A 17,781-nucleotide genomic window follows, 5' to 3' on the forward strand; every position below is an offset into this window, starting at 1 on the left:
TGACGACCATGCTCCTCCTGGTCCTGTCTCCTTCCTGGGTCGCGATTCGATGACACAGGCTCCCATGCTAGAGTGCTGTGTGCATGTGCTGGCACTCACGGCTCCCCAGGCCATGTGTGTCATTGGGTGGGCACTTCATCCCTTGAGGAGGGAACTCCATGGGCCACTATGTTCCCTGGACATGATGATTTGGCTAAATCTCTTCTGGCCCCAGACATGTCCTACAAGCAGTGTGGCCTTGAGGAGTTTCCTATCCTCTCTGGGCTTTTATTTCCCAATGTAAGAAAAGGGGTTAGAACAAATGGTCATCCAGTTACGGGCATATGTGTGTGACCTCACCTTCCAGCTAAACCTGACCATGTGACATTCATCAGCTGTGAAGAGAACTGGCTCAGATCCAGCCATCCTTGGTTGTCTCCTACAGCTTTGTTTCACAAGCAACAAATTTGAATACCATGTTGTGATGGTGTTGTTTTTTTATTTTTTATTTTTATGTGAAAGTAACATGTCTGTAGACATTTTCCTTAGACTTAGTTCTGGGAGAGGAGATGACTGCCCCTTTTGTCTTGCATGGTGGTTCACCTGGGAGGGGTGAGGCCATTTCATGGCCAGGTTTCCACTTGAGGATTCTGCTCCTGCTGGCCTTGTTCTTTGCCTAGAGCAAAGCTTGAGAGCATCCTCACAGGTAGCAGTGTGGCATCAGCGTGGGGCGTGTCCTTCTTCCCAGACAGTTAAGCTTCCAGACTGAATCGCAGTCAAGTCCACAAGGTGAATTACATTAGAAATGTTCCTTGTGAAACGGGTGTGTTAGGGGAGTTATGCTGAAGTATTTATCAGTGTAGTGTTTTTCACTTTGTGAGGCCTTTCACTTTAAATTGCTTACTAAATGTAAGTACACATACACAGTTTTCATAGGTGACTATGTAAATGGGAAGAGTTCAATTCCATGAGTTCTTATTGAGCACGTATTACCTGCCGGGCACTCAGGGATTCCTCTGGGAACAGAACTGGCTCCTTTGTGGAGCCAGAGGCAGAAGGGAGTGCAAGTTCCATCTTTTATGCAGCAGATTGCATTTTATACCTCCACTTCTAATTATCCTAGGCCCTTCCTAAGGTATATGGGACCAATAATTTATATCAGAGGTTAGCAGTAAACTTTTATAGAGAGCCACGTATTTTCAGGCTTTGAGGGCTGTAGGGTCTCGGGCTATGTAGCAGCCAAAACAATGTCAATAAGTGGGTGGTGGCTTCGTTTCAGTAACTTTGTTTAAAGAAGAGGGGACAGGCTGGAATTTGCCCAGCCCTGACTTGGGTCCTCAGATTTGGTCTGCGGGGTTGTTATTTCAACCTTATTGGTATTCTTTGTTAAATCAGGCTCCCTTAGTGTTGCCGCCCATTTGAGTTGAGAGTTTTGAATTCTTATCTAATGAAGTAAGTCAAGCTATTTACCTGGAAGATAAGGAAAACTCAAGTTCTGTGCTGGAGCTTTCTCCTCTGTGAGGTGAGGGGTATAGTGTCTCAATTCAGATGAGGTTTGGGATGTTTAACAGAAAACACAGGCAGTAGTGGTTTAACTAAAGTAGAGGCTTGTTTTTCTATTTTTGAAAAAACCAGGGGCAGAGACCAGGCTTCCCCTCTGAGTCCCGTCATGGCCTATGCCACAGGGAGACAGGGAGGTGGTAGCCCGGGCCAGGGATGGCTGCCGCTGCTTCCCCCAGTGATGGCCCTAGCTGCAGAGTGGTGGGAAATGTGCTGTTAGCTGGGCCAACAGAGGCGACCAGGCACAGCAGGGTCAGTTTGGAACAAAGAAGAGGAAAATGCATGTAGTTTTTGTCCCAGATGTTGATTTTGTAGGAAAAAAGAAAGAGACAGGTGTATTTTAAAACACTTTTTTACTATAGAAAATACAGAAAACCAGAAGGAAAAGAAAAAATAATCCCTCAACTCACCACCTGAAAGGTCAATTTCCAGTTTTCCAGGCTGTGTGTCTTGCCCTTTAATCAGCCTCCCTCCCTCCATCCTTTGTTAGGCAGTACTATAATGTAAAGATGCCCTTTCATACATTCTTTGTAAACCTGGTTTTCCCCTTTGGAGGTTTGTTTGTTTTCTGGCTGCATAGCATGTTGCCTGGTTTACTTAGCTCAGTGGTCGGCAAACTGCGGCTCGCGAGCCACTTGCGGCTCGCAAACCGCGGTTTGCCGCTCTGTTGACTGAGTTCGCTGACCACTGCTAAGGCATTACCCTTACCTGGAAGTTTTGACTTCAGGTTAAAGACATTAGTACATCATTAAAATGTTTTTTAAGCGTTTTTCCCTACCAGTGGTCAGCAAACTCATTAGTCAACAGAGCAGCAAACTGCGGCTAGGGAGCCGCAGTTTGCCAACCACTGACTTAGCTCATCAATAAAGGCAGGCATAAGACTGTCCCAAGAGTGGCCTCCTGGTGAGTCAGCACTTGCAGCATTTTTTCCTTGGGCCTGGGATATCTTACTGCCTAATCAGATTGACCTTTGATGGTCTGTAAAGTGCTTGGCTGACCTTGGACTGCAGAGGTTGCTTATGAGCCCCTCCCCTCCCCTCCCCTCCCCTCCCCTCCCCTCCCCTCCCCTCCCCTCCCCTCCCCTCCCCTCCCCTCCCCTCCCCTCCCCTCCCCTCCCCTCCCCTCCCCTCCCCTCCCCTCCTTACCAGTTACTGTAACATTACTGTAGATGTACTTGGGTATAAGCAGATCTACCATCAAACCATCCCAGAGAAAAACAGATACATTATGACAGCATGGTGGTGGCAAGATTGCCAAAGCCTTTCTACCCTCCTCCCTCCATCCCCATGATCCACTGTTAGGGTACTTCGAATTAGATTTCATGATCACTGGATCGATATTAGTTTGAGCTAATGACTTGGAGCTCATTGCTCCCTCTGTGCCGTAGCCAAGAGGGCAATGCACTTAGTCCTTTTTGTTGGGTGTGTTTCTCTAACAAAAAGTGCACTGGCCCAGTAGTGATCACTAGCTGCAGGAGGAGGCCCGCCAAAGGGGAGCACAGCGCTGGGCTCCCCGCCTTCAGGCTCTGCCTTGGAATTGCTTATTGTGTCTTAGATCTTTGTGCATTTTGCACATAACTCCACAACTCAGCTGCAGCAACTCTCATTCTTCAAGCTCCTTCACTTTTTTTAAAAGGTAAAGTTCTATATTTACTGTAGCTTTTTTTTGTGTGTGGTTAGGTTTTATTTTAACAGGGCATTTCCTCTTCATGTGTTTTTCAAAATATCAGTTATATCAATTAGAGGTGTAAACAGGCACAAAATATACAGTACAGAGAAACAATTTTCTTAACTAGTCTATTGCCTAACAAAAGTACACATGGGGGAGCTGAGTGAATAGCAGCCCTGGTCTCTCCTCTGCGGGGGGATAAGGGATATAGAGGCGGCTTCAAAAAAACAGGAATGATTACTTGGGGACAGCACTGTGGTAGAATTAAGAAACCTGGGCCCATGTCCAGTTCCACTGTTAGGATGTCAGCAGAGGAGCATCATCCATACCCAGCCTCTCAGATCTTTCTGGGAGTGCACACACCAGAGGGAGGCCCAGGCTCAGCTAAAGCCTGAGGCCTGACGACTTTGCTCATGCACGTGTGGGACAAATCTTCTGAGAGGGCAAAAACAGTTTTCCTTCCCCAAACTGAACTTCTGGGAGGTTAAGCCATGCCTAACCTGAGGCTTTTCCTTACTGCTTCCCCTCCCCCCCACAGGCCCCCATGGTGCAAGGCTGAGATGTATCCCCTTTGAGTTAATTTATTTCTCATCTCTAACAAGAACACTTGCCTTGTGTGTTTCACAAAGTCACAGTAACAAATGAAATGAAAGAATTTTGACAATGAAAAAACACTACACAAAGGACACAGAAGCATTTTGCTAGAGCAGAAAAGTAGCTCCAGGTGGGGTTGGCAGCCCAGGAGTCCGATAGGGATGGCCAGTGGCCCCTAACAGGGAAACAGTAGTGCCAGCACTGTGGGGGGGGGGGGGGGCTTTTTCAGGTGGAGAGGCCAGCTGGCTGCTCTGGGGATGAGTCCTTCTCCTTGCTGAGATGAGGCTAGAGTTCCACAGCACCCAGCTGGCCTCAGGTCCCGGGAGACGAGGCCGGGTGCTTCTTCAGGCCAGGCTTGTGGCCAAAGCCTTTGGTCCGGCCAGGGTATTTACAGGGGTCAATGAAGGGTCTCGGGGCCTGGCCTGGGTCCAACACAGCCTCTCCGTTGTCAGGGGAGGAATAGGGCAGCCCCTCAGGCCCAGTCCTCGAGTTCAGACCCACAGGAGGTTTATACCTGAAATTCTAGCCCCACTGGACTCCCCCAAGAAGCCAATCCCCTGGTGGGGTCTCATCCTGGGCCACTGTGGGGCTGGGGTCTCCCAGGTCCTGTTCAGGCCGGGTGGGCTCTCTGAGCCCCAGCACAGGGTCCTGGCTGGGAAAGGAGCTTCCCTGGCTCTCCCAGGCGCCTTCCTGGACAGGACTAGGGAAAAACCTTGTGGCTTGGTCTGGTCCAAATAGGGTCCCGTGGGCCTCTACTTCAGTAGGGTGCACTGGTGTGGCCACCACCTCCTCTTCCTGGACTTCAGTTTTTATCACAATTTTTACATCTGCTTCTGTGGAGGCTGCCGTGTTGAGCTTTAGGGTCCCGTCTGAACATGTGGAGGAGGGGTGGTGGGGAGGGAGATCTGCCTGCCAGGAAGTAGGTGGGATAGTGGTTGAGAAGTTGGAGTGGACGCCAGAAGCAGCATCTGTAGAGACGTCTCCTGCTCCAGAATCCAGCTGACTGAGGCCCCATGGCTCCTCCCCGATATCTGGCTGTCCAGCTGCCCACGCTTCTACCCCCAGAGCCTTCTGCTCCTGGAGCTGGAGCTCACCCTCCTGCTTTATCTGCATTAAGAGGTTAGGGGCAGGAACCAGGGCTCCCGAGCCTGGACTCAGGTCCACAGGAACATCAGGAACCTTGGGGGCTGTGCGGCGCCAGCCACATGGCTCCTTCCCTGGCTCAGTCTGGGAGAGGACCTCGGGCTTGGAGATGGCGTAGTTCAGGGAGACCAGTGTCTCGTAGTTACCCCTCATCACGTGCTTGTACAACTCCTGCCATTCGTCCAGCTTGCCCCACTCCTTGGGGGCTTCCCCCTTGCTGCCCGGGGGCAGCTGCAGGACCCAGAAGTTCCTGTTCTTCAGCAGGTTTTCCATGTTCTCCAGCTGCCTCTGCAGCAGCCCGTACTCCTGCAGGGGACCCACTTGCCCTCCAGCTGGTTCCCGAACTCCGAGGTCATCTTCTCATAGTTGGCCAACTTCTGGGCCATCTCTGTTCGACCTTCTAGGGATAACAAGTGCACCCTGCGATTCGATCTTCCTCTCCATTGCCTGAATGGTAGCTGCCATTGTCCAGGGAGAAATCGGAGCTGCAGCCGCTTCGGCCATGGCCCTGCGCTGTCCGGTCCGGCCCAGAGGAAGTCACCGTTGCCGCTGTGCGGCCTGACACAGGCCGGCTCTGGCCTCTCCGCAGGCGCCCCCCGCCCGGATGGCCCACTGGCGCTTGCTCCTTGCTGGCCGGCCCGCGCAACTCAGTCCTCAGATGCACCACTGTCAGCGCCCTGCCGGCCCACCTACTGTAGCATTTTCTTATGTACTAGTATTTTTATTAGGATTGCTGTTATTTGTTAATGCTTGGTTACAAAATTGCACAGGTTTTGAGTGCTCTGTCCCAGCTCATCCTTTCCCATGAGACTTACTTTTATTGTGTCCTTTTATAGAGTGTGATGGTTTACCGCACTGTTTTAGCAGCGATTTTCAACCGTGAGCTAGAATTTTTAAAACATGCAATACTGACTATTGCATCAGGGGCACTGAACTCTTTTCCCATAGATTGTCAGATAAAAAAATGACAATAGCCAACACAACAATATCCGCTTGGTGTGAATGAAGTATAATTATACCTTTTTTTTTTGTCAGATTGGCAAAATAATATAGTTTTTGGTGTGCCACAGAATTTTAGTAATTTGTGTGTCATAAGATGAAAAGGTTGAAAATCTCTGCATTAGCAAAAACACTTGTAATGTTTCACCAATACTAGGATTGTTTTTATTCACCTTTATATACAAACTAGAGGCCCGGTGCATGACATTCGTGCACTGGGGGCGGGAGGGGTGTTCCTTAGCGCGGCCTGTACCCTTTAGCAGTCCAGGAGCCCTCGGGGGATGTCCGTCAGTTGGACATCCTTAGCGCTGCCGCGGAGGCAAGAGAGGCTCCCGCCACTGCTGCTGCACTCGCCAGCTGTCAGCCTGGCTTGTGGCTGAGCAGCGCTCCCCCTGTGGGAGTGCACTGACCACCAGAGGGCAGCTCCTGCATTGAGCGTCTGCCCCCTGGTGGGTCAGTACACATCATAGTGACCGGTCATTCTGCTGTTTGGTCGATTTGCATATTATCCTTTTATTATATAGGATACTAGAAGCTTGGTGCACAGATTCGTGCACTGGTGGGGGCATGGCCTGTGGGGATCTGCCCGCTGTGGGAGCACTGCTCATCCCAGTCAGCCGAGAGGCTGTGGACCAGCCCTCTGAGCGGCTGCTGAATGAGGAAATTAGTCTGAGCTGAAGACATTTTGGGGTAATGTCTTGGGCAAAGGCATGTTCTGTGTCCTGGAGGAACATGGCAGAGAGCTTTGCACCCCAAAGCCACTTGGTGAATGTCCTTGATGTGTGATGCCAGGTTGGTTATACCATCGGGGATGTTCAAGGCAGCCGTGCTCCAAGATCCTCAGCCATCAGTACAGCCTCCCTGGGGGTCCACAGTCACATGCTCTCTTGCCATCCACCTATGCCAGCTCCCCGTGCTCTTTCTAGAACACACCTTAGAGGGCTTGCATCAGCTGGTGGGGTCAGGCCAGTCTCTGGTATTTGATAGGTGCAGAGACTCAGCCTCATTCCAGTCAGCCAAGCAGTGCTACCACTGTGGGAGCACACTGACCACCAGGGGGCAGCTCCTGCATTGAGCATCTGCCCACTGGTGGTCAGTGTGCGTCATAGCAAATGGTCCACCGGTCGTTCTGGTTGTTCGGTTAGGTTGCTGGGCTTTTATATATATAGATGAGTAAGTAAGTACCATAACCCAAACAAACAAAATAACTCCCAGGTCTTATCACTGAGATCCTAGATTTAAACACTATTATAAAGACCTGTGGTTCTCAAACATGGGTGGGATGAGGGGGTGGGGGAGTGTGATCGGCCCACAGAGGACTTCAGTAGTCAGAGACATTTGGGGCTGTGATAACTTGGGGGCGGGGGAGTATGTCCAGGGTTGCTGCTCAGCATCCTACAATGTTGTGGGAGACAACAAAGAATTAATTGGACTTAGATGTCAGTAGTACAGAGGTTTAAAAACCCTAACTTAGACAAATAAGTTTTTAGGTGTTTCCTATGAATATTAATACATATGCTTTAGTTTCACAAACAGTGGGATCAGTGATACACATACTAATTTGTAACTTTTTAAATTTCTGTGTTCATAAATACACAGTCTCATCATCCTTTTAACAATTGGCTATAAGGTATTCCATTGTATGATTGAGTCATCATTTATTTCACCACTCCCCAGTTTTGGAGATTTAGGTTATTTCTAGTGTTTCACTGTTGGAAACATGCTAGATTTTTTTGGTTTGTATTTTGCCTTCTTGGTGCCCGTTTCCTGTTTCCTACCTGCTATTGGGGAAGTGCCTTCTGGGCCACCACCTCCATACCTGGTGCCCTTCCTGTGGTGGTGCCCCTCCCCAGGGGCTCTCTGCCTCCACCACCCATGCTCAAGGTGGGCTCTGCTCTATCTCTGAGGTTTCCCACACATCAAACACATTGCAAGGCTTAATAAAGCACTGTTGAAATATTGAATAGATGAATAACCCCAAATAAGTTTTTCATGTTTCAGTTTTAGGTATTACTTCTTGCTTCATTTTACTTTTTGTTCCTTTTTAAAAATCTGCCTTCTGATAGATTACATGTGATTTTTAACCTCTGGCCTAATTGGCTTTACTGCCTGCCTGGGCGTCCTGCATTCCTGGTTGCTGGTGTCCTTAGGAAGGCTGCGAGGTGGGGCAGAGCTGGGCGGAGGGTGCTTGGCCTTGACTGTCTGCTCTGGGCCCCTGGGCAGGTCAGTAGCTGCGGTGGTGATGACCCCATCACCACTTTGCCCCCAGAGATTGGAAGTGAGGTGCGGATTCAGGGAGGAAAGTGTCCCACCAGTAATTCTTGCCTGGCTCCTCTCTGGGGCTCAGGCAGCAGGCAGAGCTGAATGCCTGGAGGTCTGGACCTGCCTTCTGGGGCTTTTGCACAGGGACCTTCAGGAACTTGTTTGCATGTGTCTATTTTTGTGTTTTGTATGGCACTCTGTGAGGAAGTGCGTTGTCTACGCACATCCAGCTGTTTTGAATAGTTTGTGTCTCAGGGGGCTTTAAGGTAGGATTTGTGTGCACCATTCCAGGGTTTTGGGCAGCATCTGAACATCAGGATGTGAGTAACAGGAAGTGACAGAAATTACCTAGTGTGTCAGATGCTTATTCTCAGCCACTTTTTCAAGCCCTGCAGACCGGGGAGCTATATTTAGGAGAGCGTTTCCAGGCTCCTGGTCCTGTCCCAGGACTGTCGCTTTTCCCTCTTCTGGTCAGTGCTGACCTGCGTGGGGCTGCTTTGTTACTCTGGCATCTCTGGTCTTCTTTGGTGGTCCACGGGTTCTTGGCTATTTATGTTAAAACTCACTTTTTGGTTTTGCTGGACCACTCTAATTCTGATCCATTTTGAGCAGTTGGATAATGTTCTGAAAGAGAGGAGAGCGGCAGGTAAGAGTTCCAGGTGATGGTGGGCAACATGGGAAGCTGTGTGGGAAAGAAGTTAAACTGTAAGGATTTAAAATGAAGTGAGTTGTGGGCTCGATCCCCAGTGAGAGGTGGATCAATGATTCCCTTTCATCATAGATATTTCTATCTCTCTCTCCCTCTTGAAAATCAATAAAAATATATTAAAAAAATAAAATGGAGTGGAAAAAATTATAGATTATTGGGTGTCTGGAGGGTTGACTTTTGTCTTGTATTTCTTATAAGAGGAAGGCTGGGATTTTTAAAGTCATTGCCTTGGTATTTGACTTCACCTACCTGTTAGAAACAGCCTTTAGTCCCTATCTGGCCATATAGAAAGCCAGCAGGACAGGTAAGTTTTTCTGTGATGAATTCCTGTGATAAGCTTTGTCACAGGAGAAATTTCACCCCTGATCTTCAAAATAAGCATTGTGGAGCCTGGAAGTCACCTGCCTAGGTGGAGCACTCACTCCTTGTTCGTACTGCTGTAGATATGGGCGATCTTCGCCCAGTGGTGTTGGACGGTGCTTTAGGCAGGTGGTGACCAGTTGCCCACATGGGCTGCTCGGTGTCCCCTGAGCCCAGGTGTCTGCTGTGGCTGCCATCTCGCTGCAGGAGTAGCTGGGGAGCCAACCATTTGCTCTTATGCGTCGTCTTGTATGCTCTGACCTGTGCTGGGCCTGTTTATCCTTTTGCTAGCAGCAATAATGTTCTATCTTCTTCCCTTCAGAGTGACCTGAGGGCCAGGCACTGGTACTCATTTTGCAGGTTAAGAAGTTGAGGACTAGAGAGACAAGTCATTTGCACCAGCGACTCTGACGTTTTAGTCCATGGAACTTTTGCAGAATTGCTCCTGTGCCACACACCAGTAAACCTCACTGAAGCTTATTGAGCTGGCTTGTCCTTTGAGCTGCAGGACACGTATCTCTGTGCTTTGAGGGTCCTGAAAAAGGAGTTTCCAGGGTTCGATGTTAGCTTCCAGTGGCTGCCACCCTAATGATTCATGGAAGACGGGTTATGTTGGGAGAGAAGGCTTTTTGTTGGTCTCTAAAAGCTTCCTTCTGGGGGGTCTCACCAGTACGTCCCTCTTCCTCCTTTTATAAAGCATGCCCCTTACTTTCACACACTCAGCCAGCTCTTTAAGATTAGGGATTCTATTCCAGCATGAGATATCTGAGAGGCAAGTTAGGCACAGTAGTGTCTGCCATGAAACATATGGCAGCCAGTGGAGCCTGCCTGCTATGAAACTGCCAGAGAGTGCCTGGTGACGTCATGGTGTTCTCTGTGGTGAGAATGCAGGAATGGAAACCAAGTTCCAGCGGCGAAGAGTTCCCTAGTTTTACTAGCAGAATCTGTCTGCAGGCATGGCTGGCTTCAGGCTGACCCATTCCCTTTTGTAATACAAAAGTATATGTTTATATAGTATATAAACTATGCGAACTGTATATGTGTGTATATATACATATACATAAATACAGTAAACTATAAATACAAGACATGCTGTATGTGTCACCAGCTCTGGCTTGGGTATTTTAGCTTATTTTTGTGCCAAAACGTTTAACATTTTAAAAGTCATTAAATATTTTAGGCATTCAAAAAGTAATATAACAGCCTGGCCAAAGTGGCTCAGTTGGTTGAGCATCATCCCGTGCACAGAAAGGTTGCCAGTTTGGTTCTGGGTCAGAGCACATACCTGGATTGCGGCTTTGATCTCCATTGAGGGCCTGTAAGGAAGACAACCAATCGATTGTTCTCTTTCACATTGGTGGTTTCCCTCTCCCTCTCCCTCTCCCTCCCCCTCCCCCTCCCCTCCCCCCCTCCCCCTCCCCTCCCCCTCCCCCTCCCCCTCCCCTCCCCCTCCCCCTCCCCCTCCCCCCTCCTTCCTCTCTCTAAGTATGTCCTCAGGTGAGGATTAAAAAAAGAAAGTAACATACTGAATAACTGTGTACATTTCCTGGCCTGAGAAAGAAACATTATGGATGTGCTTGCAGTCCTTTGTCTTCCCTTTCCTACCCTCCTGCCCTTCCTCCCAGAGTTCACCCCCATGCTGAGTTTGGTGTCTATCACTTGTTTGCATGTTTTTAATACTTGCTCTACTCATATATGTAGGTACAAACAATATGTGGCATTTTTCACCAGTTTTAAATTTTTGAGTAAATAGTACAATCTGCTTTTTCCACCCAGCATGTGTTTCTGAGATTTAGTCATGTGGCCACATCTATCTCTAGTTAAGTAGTTCAAAGTTTAAAACAACTGATTCCTGGGGAGTGGGGAGTGGGATGTGAATCTCACAGTTACAAGTGTAGCCCAAGTTGAGGAACACAACGCTTAATTGTTAGTGTTTATGGCTTATGTATACAGTGTCCTACTGTTGACTTGTGTTTCCCCAGGTTTCACCACTATAAACAACACTACCGTGAACTCATACTTGTTTTCCTGGGCACTTGGGCACAAGTTTCTCTGGAGTTTGTTTCTGAGGGTAGAATTGCCGGGTGTATACATCTTCTGCTTGATGAGATATTGTCAGATTGCTCTCCTAAACGTCACTTTTTAAACTACTGGCAGCAGTGGTAATTTATGAGGGATCTCCTTTCTTGTTTTAATGTAGCCAAGCTGTTGGCAAGGTGAAGAGCTCATGGGTGAGATGACATTCTGATAAGATACCTCAGCCTCAACATGTACGAAATGGAACTACTGGTCCCCACCCCAAAACTGCAGAGCCTGTTCACAGCTTTCTGTCCCAGGATAGTGGCTCCTCCTCCAGCTGTTCAGGTGTTGCTGTTGGCTCCTCTGCCTCACAGCCATCTATCCATCCATCCATCCATCCATCATCCATCCATCCATCCATCCATCCATCCATCCATCCATCCATCCATCCAGTCAGTCTATCAGGAGATCCTGTTGCCCTCAGCATACTTCAGAATGCACCTTCCCTTTATCTCTTGATGGGATCTCTGAGCTCCCTTCCAAAGGGTTTCCTGACTTCTGTCCTGGCCCTTACACTCAGTTTTCAATAAAGCAGCCAGAATGGATGTTTTTAAACCTAAATCAGATGCCAGAATTCTGCTCAAAAGCTCTGTGGTTCCCATTGCACTCGGGAGTAAAAGCCCAAGTTCCTACAGGTGCTGGCATGACTCTCTGTGTCCCGTTGTTTCTGCAGGCTCTCTCCTGCTCCAGGCCTTGGTTCACCTCTTCCTGCCGTGCCCTTTCAGCCTTTTCCAACGAGGCCTACCTTGGCTCCGACCTCCTTTTTCTGATCTTTTTTCTATAGACTTATCACCAGCTACTACTCCATACTGTATAATTTTTTTTTTGTGTGTGTTTTTTTATTAATCCTCATCCAAGGATATTTTTCCATTGGTTTTTAGAGAGAGAGGAAGGGAGAGGGAGAGACAAAGAAACATTGATGTGAGAGAAACACATTGATTGGTTGCCTCCTACACGCACTCCGACCAGGGCTGGGGAGCCTGCAACCAAGGTATGTGCCCTTGGCTGGAATCAAACCCGGGACCCTTCATTTCACAGGCTGACGCTCTATCCACTGAACCAAACTGGCTAGGGCTATAATTTATTTCTTTATTATGTTATTTCTTCCTTGTCTGCATTTGAGCAGGGATCTTGTCTGTTTGTTTGTTTAAATGAATTTATTTCTAAGAAAAAAGGAAGAATTTGGAGCCTGAGGCCTCCCAGCTGGATTGGGGTGGAGAGTAGTCAGCCTGAGGACGTCTAGTATGTGAGAGGGACCCCTGATGGGTCTGTCTGTTGGGCTGTGGGATCTGTGGGTCTGGAGCTGGGGAGGCAGCTTGTCTTGGTGGCATTTCTGGTAGTTTCCAGAGTGCACCCGCTGTCGAAGGGTGTTCACCCACTAAGGAAGCACAGTGCTGTGTGAGGCAGGTCTGTGGCTCACGACTGGTGTGAAGCACAGCCTCACTGATTTCTCAGGCACTGCTGGTGTAGAAACGAGGCCTGCCATTTCCAGGGCTCTGCCCTGCACAGGCCATGTGTTGCAGCTTGCGGCAGCACCATGGCCCTCCTGTGTACTCGGGCGCAGGCATATGGAGAGGATGTGGTTTTCTTTGGGAATGTGTGCCAAAGGTGTGTCGCATGTTTCCTTGGCAAGTCAGATGTTTCATGAGCTTACACTGCCTACAAATAGGGACTTTAATAAGATAAGATTACACTTTTAATTTGTGCTGAGAACACAGATGTCCTTGTCCTTAAGAAAAATAGCATTGTTCTGGAGTTACTCCCAGTTTTCCCAACTTAAACATATTAGATGTTAGAAAACGTTGTTGATTGTGGTTACTTATTTTTGGTGTATAGGATGACGCTCCAACCGAGCCACCCTGCCAGGGCGTGGTTGCTTATTTTTAATTAAACCTTTTATTTGGAGAGCAATGTAGATTTACACAGAATTAAAATAATACAGAGATCCTTGGTGTCCTTCACCCAGTTTCCCCAGGAGTAAGGTCTTGCAAAGCTACAGCAAAACTTCACAACCAGGATGTTGACATAGACACAGGTAAGATCCAGAACGTCTTCATCTCCACCGGGATCCTCTGGTTTCCTTTAATAGCCACACCCCCTTAACCCTCCGCAACCACTAATCTGTCATTTCTGTGATTTTGTCATCTCAAGAGTGTTCATGGGATCCCACAGTATGTAACCTTTAGGGACCCGCACTTTTCACTCAGGGAAGCTGCTGTGGGTGGGAAGGGATAGGGGATCAGCAGTCAGGCCTGGAGCCAACCTGCCTGGTGTCTGGCCCCCTACTTCCTTAGCTGTGGGACTTTGGGCAGGTGACTCGGTGGGCCTCAGTTTTCTCTCTTGATAGCTACTTCATTAGGTTGTAGAGAAGATGAAACCAGCAAATAACTATAAACACCTAGACATTTCCCAGTACTACTAAGAGCCCCACCATGGTAGCTGCCACTGTCATTTGACACATTCTTTGTCATATCAGCTAGTGTCTTTATAATTCAGGAGTCCACCTTCTCATCCAATTAAACATCACATCTGTATTCTTCCAGCACATCTTCTTTTTCTTTTTGATTTCTCGAAGAAGTGAAGGCTTAATAATCTTGGCTAATTCTTCCTAGGACTTTGGAAGATATTTGTCTCTCTTTAGTGTCATAGACTCATTTGGAGTCTCCAGATATTTTATATTTCCTGGAAGTTCATTTTTTGGAAGCAAAAGTTCTTTCAAGTAGAACTTTTAAAGTTCTTTTTTTTGGTCTTTAGCATGTAATTCTAAACTTAAGAATATACGAATACAATATGGCTGTATAGTATTCCACTATAGGAATGCTCCATAATTTATGCACCAGTTGCCCACGGGTCTTTTTTTTTTTTAATTCTCACCTGCGATGATATGCTTTCCTTGATTTTAGTGAGAGGAAGGGAGAGGGAGAGAGAAACACCGATTGGTTGACTCCTGTACACACCCTGACCAGGTATCAAACCTATAATTTGGGTATGTGCCCTGATTGGAAATCAAACCCATGATGGTTTGGTGTATAGGACGATGATCCAACCAATTGAAGTACACTGGCCAGGGCATATCGGTCTTATCTTGATCAATTTGAGTCATTACCAATCTTTTGTCTTTACAATGAATATTGCCATGAAAAACTTTGTATATATTGTATGTCACTTCTCATGGGCATATTTGTAGGGTAAGTTTATAGAAACACTGTTAGTTTCACCCTGTGTTCTCCATAGGAGTTGTATTAATTCATGCCCCCAGTGTAGTAGGTTACTAGACTATTGTTCTCTATCGGGGAGATTAAAAAAAGGTGTCTCGCCCAAGCCGGATTGGCTCAGTGGATAGAGAGTGTCAGTCTGTGGATCGAAGGGTCCCAGGTTCGATTCCGGTCAAGGGCACATGCCTGGGTTGTTGGCTTGATCCCCAGTATGGGGCGTGCAGGAGTTGGCCGGTCAGTGGTTCTCTCTCATCATTGATGTTTCTCTCTCTTCCTCTCCCTTCTTCTCTGAAATCAATAAAAATATATTAACTCGTTAAGCACCCAGCCTGTTTTGTCTTCCGACGGAAAGTATAGTGTCAGTCATCAATGACTGACATGGGGCTTAACGTGTTAAAGAAGAAAAAAGGTGACTCAATTTTAATTTGCATTTATTTTGTAAGTAAGATTGAGCATTTCCCATGTATTTAAGATCCATTTCTAACACTTTAATATTTAATTTCTAACATTAAAAAAATAGCTCTGCCAGTTTCTCATATTCATTCGTATTTCTGTCTTCTTTGCTTCAGCATAGTAGAATTCATCATGTTACTCCGGTAGCCGTGGAGGGTCATTCTCGTCCTGTAGTAGTCCGAATGTCACTGTGTCAGTGTGTCCACTTCACGGTGCTGGGTGTTTGGGTGTGTGCAGTGCAGGCCTGTGAAGGGTAGTGCTGCTGTGTCCTGATGAGGATGGCATGTTTGTATTGCTGTTGGGTGTGTGGATGGAGTTCCCAAGCCTCAGGGTGAATATAAAGTCAGCTTTACTGTTTTCCACAGTAGTTGCAACAGACCTTCCCACCAGCAGCGTGTGAGTTCAGTGTGTTCCGCATCCTCACCAATCCTGGATGTCTGTCTTTTTAGTGTACCCACCTTGTGAACACGGGGGTTTTACTTTTCACTTTCCAGATGACTTGTGAAGTGGAGCACCTTTCTGTGTGCCTCTCTGGCCATTTGTGAAATAACTGTGATAAAATAATGGTTCAGGTCTTTTGTTCATTTTTTTGTTAGTTGGTCTGCCTTTTTTCTTACTGATTTTTAAGTGCTTTTACCATCAGGATTCCAGCAAGAGTAAGAATTAAAGTCCACTTACTGCTCTTCTAGCTTGCCTCAGGGAATTATGTGAGAAATGCTTTTTACCATTTCTCTGTTTTCCCTCCCTTTCTGTTTCCCTCTGTCTCTTGTCCTTCTAGCTTCAAGGCCTGGGGTGTGCTTTCTCTCAAGCTTGTGGGTTTCCATGTAGCTGTCTTGCTCTGTGGTACTACTCTGCTCCTTCCCTTGGTATCAAGTCTGCTATTCCAGCCATGGACCCTGGCCCGCTGAGTCTGGGATGTCACTGACTTGTCCTGTCACATTCACGGTATTACCCTGGTTTTAATTTGCATTTAAATTGATTTAGTTATGTGAGCCATTTTTTACATTACAACTTTGCTTGAAAAATATAGACCAAAAACATTCTTTGGTCTCCAAAGCTTTTCCTGTGTGAAAGCTCAATTTTAGGGATAGTTCTAGCTTTCTCTCACCATCCTTAGTTTCTAGGAGTTATGGTATTGGCTGCAGTCCAAACGAAGGGACACTCTTATTATTCCTTAGAGTGTCTCTTGAATCCTGCCTTCTTTTAGTGAATGTGGTGAGCAACCAGGAGGGAATCACCTGAAGGTCTCTTCCAGCACTGTTCCCAAATCAAGAGACTGAAAAGGGAGCCCTGCCCAAGACATCTCTCTTAGAAAGCCTCTCACTTTCCTTTCCTCCTGAGGAGGCCCTCCCAGCCTCACCTGTCTCACCCTTAGTCCTGGGTATCCAAGGGTGCAGACTGCCCTGGTGTCTGGGAGGCTTTTCCTGGGCTGGAAGGCTATTGGGGATCTTGCAGGGAGGGGGAGCCTTTTAAGGAGATGAGTCATGCCTGGTCTGTGGGTGGCTAAGAAGCATGGATTCTGTCTCAGGTGTCAGAGTGTGACGGGAGAGAGGCAGAGACTGATTTTTGTGTGTGTGTGTGAATCCTCTCCTGAGGATATTTTTTCCATTGCTTTTCAGAGAGTGTAGAGAGGAGGAGGAGGGGAGAGAAGAGAGAGAGGGGGAGAGAGAGAGAGAGAAAGAAACATCAATGTGAGAGACACACATTGACTGGTTGCCTCCCGCATGTGCCCTGCCGAGACTGATTTTTATTTAGTGGGTGGGAGTCTTGTCTGATGATTCTCATTATCTGGGAGGTGGACTCTTGGCCCCAGAATGGCCTCAGAAAGGTGGGTCCACAGGGAAGAGCCTGAAATAGCACTGAGAGTGACAGTGGGGAGTGCTTACACGGGAGCACTGTTCTCAGCACTTCGGGGTCCCTGCCTAGAACCTCACAACAGCCTGGGATATGGGCTCACCATTAGTAGCCCCAGTTTTCAGATGAGCAGATGGAGGCACAGCGAGGGGAAGTAGCTGTTCCAAGTTGCACAGCTTGTGAGGGCTTTGGACTCAGGATGTGTCCTGAACACTATGTGTTGGGCCCCGTGCTTGGTTCTGTCCACATTTGGTTCCATTTAATCTCATAACAGCCCTGTCAGTTAGCTTTTATCACCCCCCCCCCCCCCATTTCCAGAAGAGAAAATAAGACGAGTCTTTCCACGTTTCCTAACCAGTCAGTGTCCAGGTCTCTGAGGCTTCCAACAGGCACAAGTGTTTCTTAAAACAGCTGAAAACCAGGTTCTTAGACATGTACCTGTTGGTCAGTGTTTTCTCCCTGTAAATAACTGCACAGATTGAGGATATGACATCATTTATCATTTGTTCCATTAAGTCACCATCTTTAAACATAACAGTTTTGTCTGTAACTTGCTGTCCAGTGGTGCTAGTGCCCACGAAGCTATTCCAGTAACCCCCTCCTTCCTTCGGCATGTGGAGAGGGAGGGCCCAAAGATCCACCTGCTCAGGCTGCAGAGCTGAGTTCTGGAATAACATGCACACTTGATCTTGTACAGGTTGTCACGGGAGTAGTGGAAACAAGGCTTAAAATAGAACAGGACATGAAAAATCTCATTGTTCTCTTCTGTGAATACCTTATTGCATAACTCCCAATAAAACCCCCAAGTTAGGCAAAATAAAGTGTATTATCTTTTTGAAATTCTATTTATTATGCTGATAAAAATGTTCAAATATTAAAACTCACCCCAGAGTGAATAAAAAGAAG

At 47.4% G+C, this 17,781-nt stretch overlaps 1 protein-coding gene and 1 pseudogene across 5 annotated transcripts in view; one reads left to right on the forward strand and one right to left on the reverse strand.

Moving 5' to 3' along the window:
- The window catches only part of DGKD (diacylglycerol kinase delta), a 107,262-nt gene that overhangs the window by 56,302 nt on the left and 33,179 nt on the right, over nucleotides 1–17,781 (forward strand). Inside the window, exon 1 of one of the 4 annotated variants that reach the window (XM_079782037.1) lies at nucleotides 8,504–8,851. The exons of 2 other annotated variants lie outside the window; for them this stretch is intronic. The gene's annotated coding sequence lies outside the window, so the exon portion shown is untranslated. Of the gene's footprint in view, nucleotides 1–8,503; nucleotides 8,852–13,354; nucleotides 13,389–17,781 lie in introns of those variants that run through there. One more of the 4 variants, XM_079782038.1, reaches the window with a different exon arrangement.
- On the reverse strand, nucleotides 4,114–6,547 carry LOC307106499 (zinc finger protein 746-like; annotated as a pseudogene). The gene has a single exon. The product of its transcript is annotated as a zinc finger protein 746-like (transcript).

This window comes from Cnephaeus nilssonii, assembly GCF_951640355.1.
Source record: "Cnephaeus nilssonii genome assembly, chromosome: 10".
In the NCBI taxonomy this organism is placed as follows: domain Eukaryota; kingdom Metazoa; phylum Chordata; class Mammalia; order Chiroptera; family Vespertilionidae; genus Cnephaeus; species Cnephaeus nilssonii.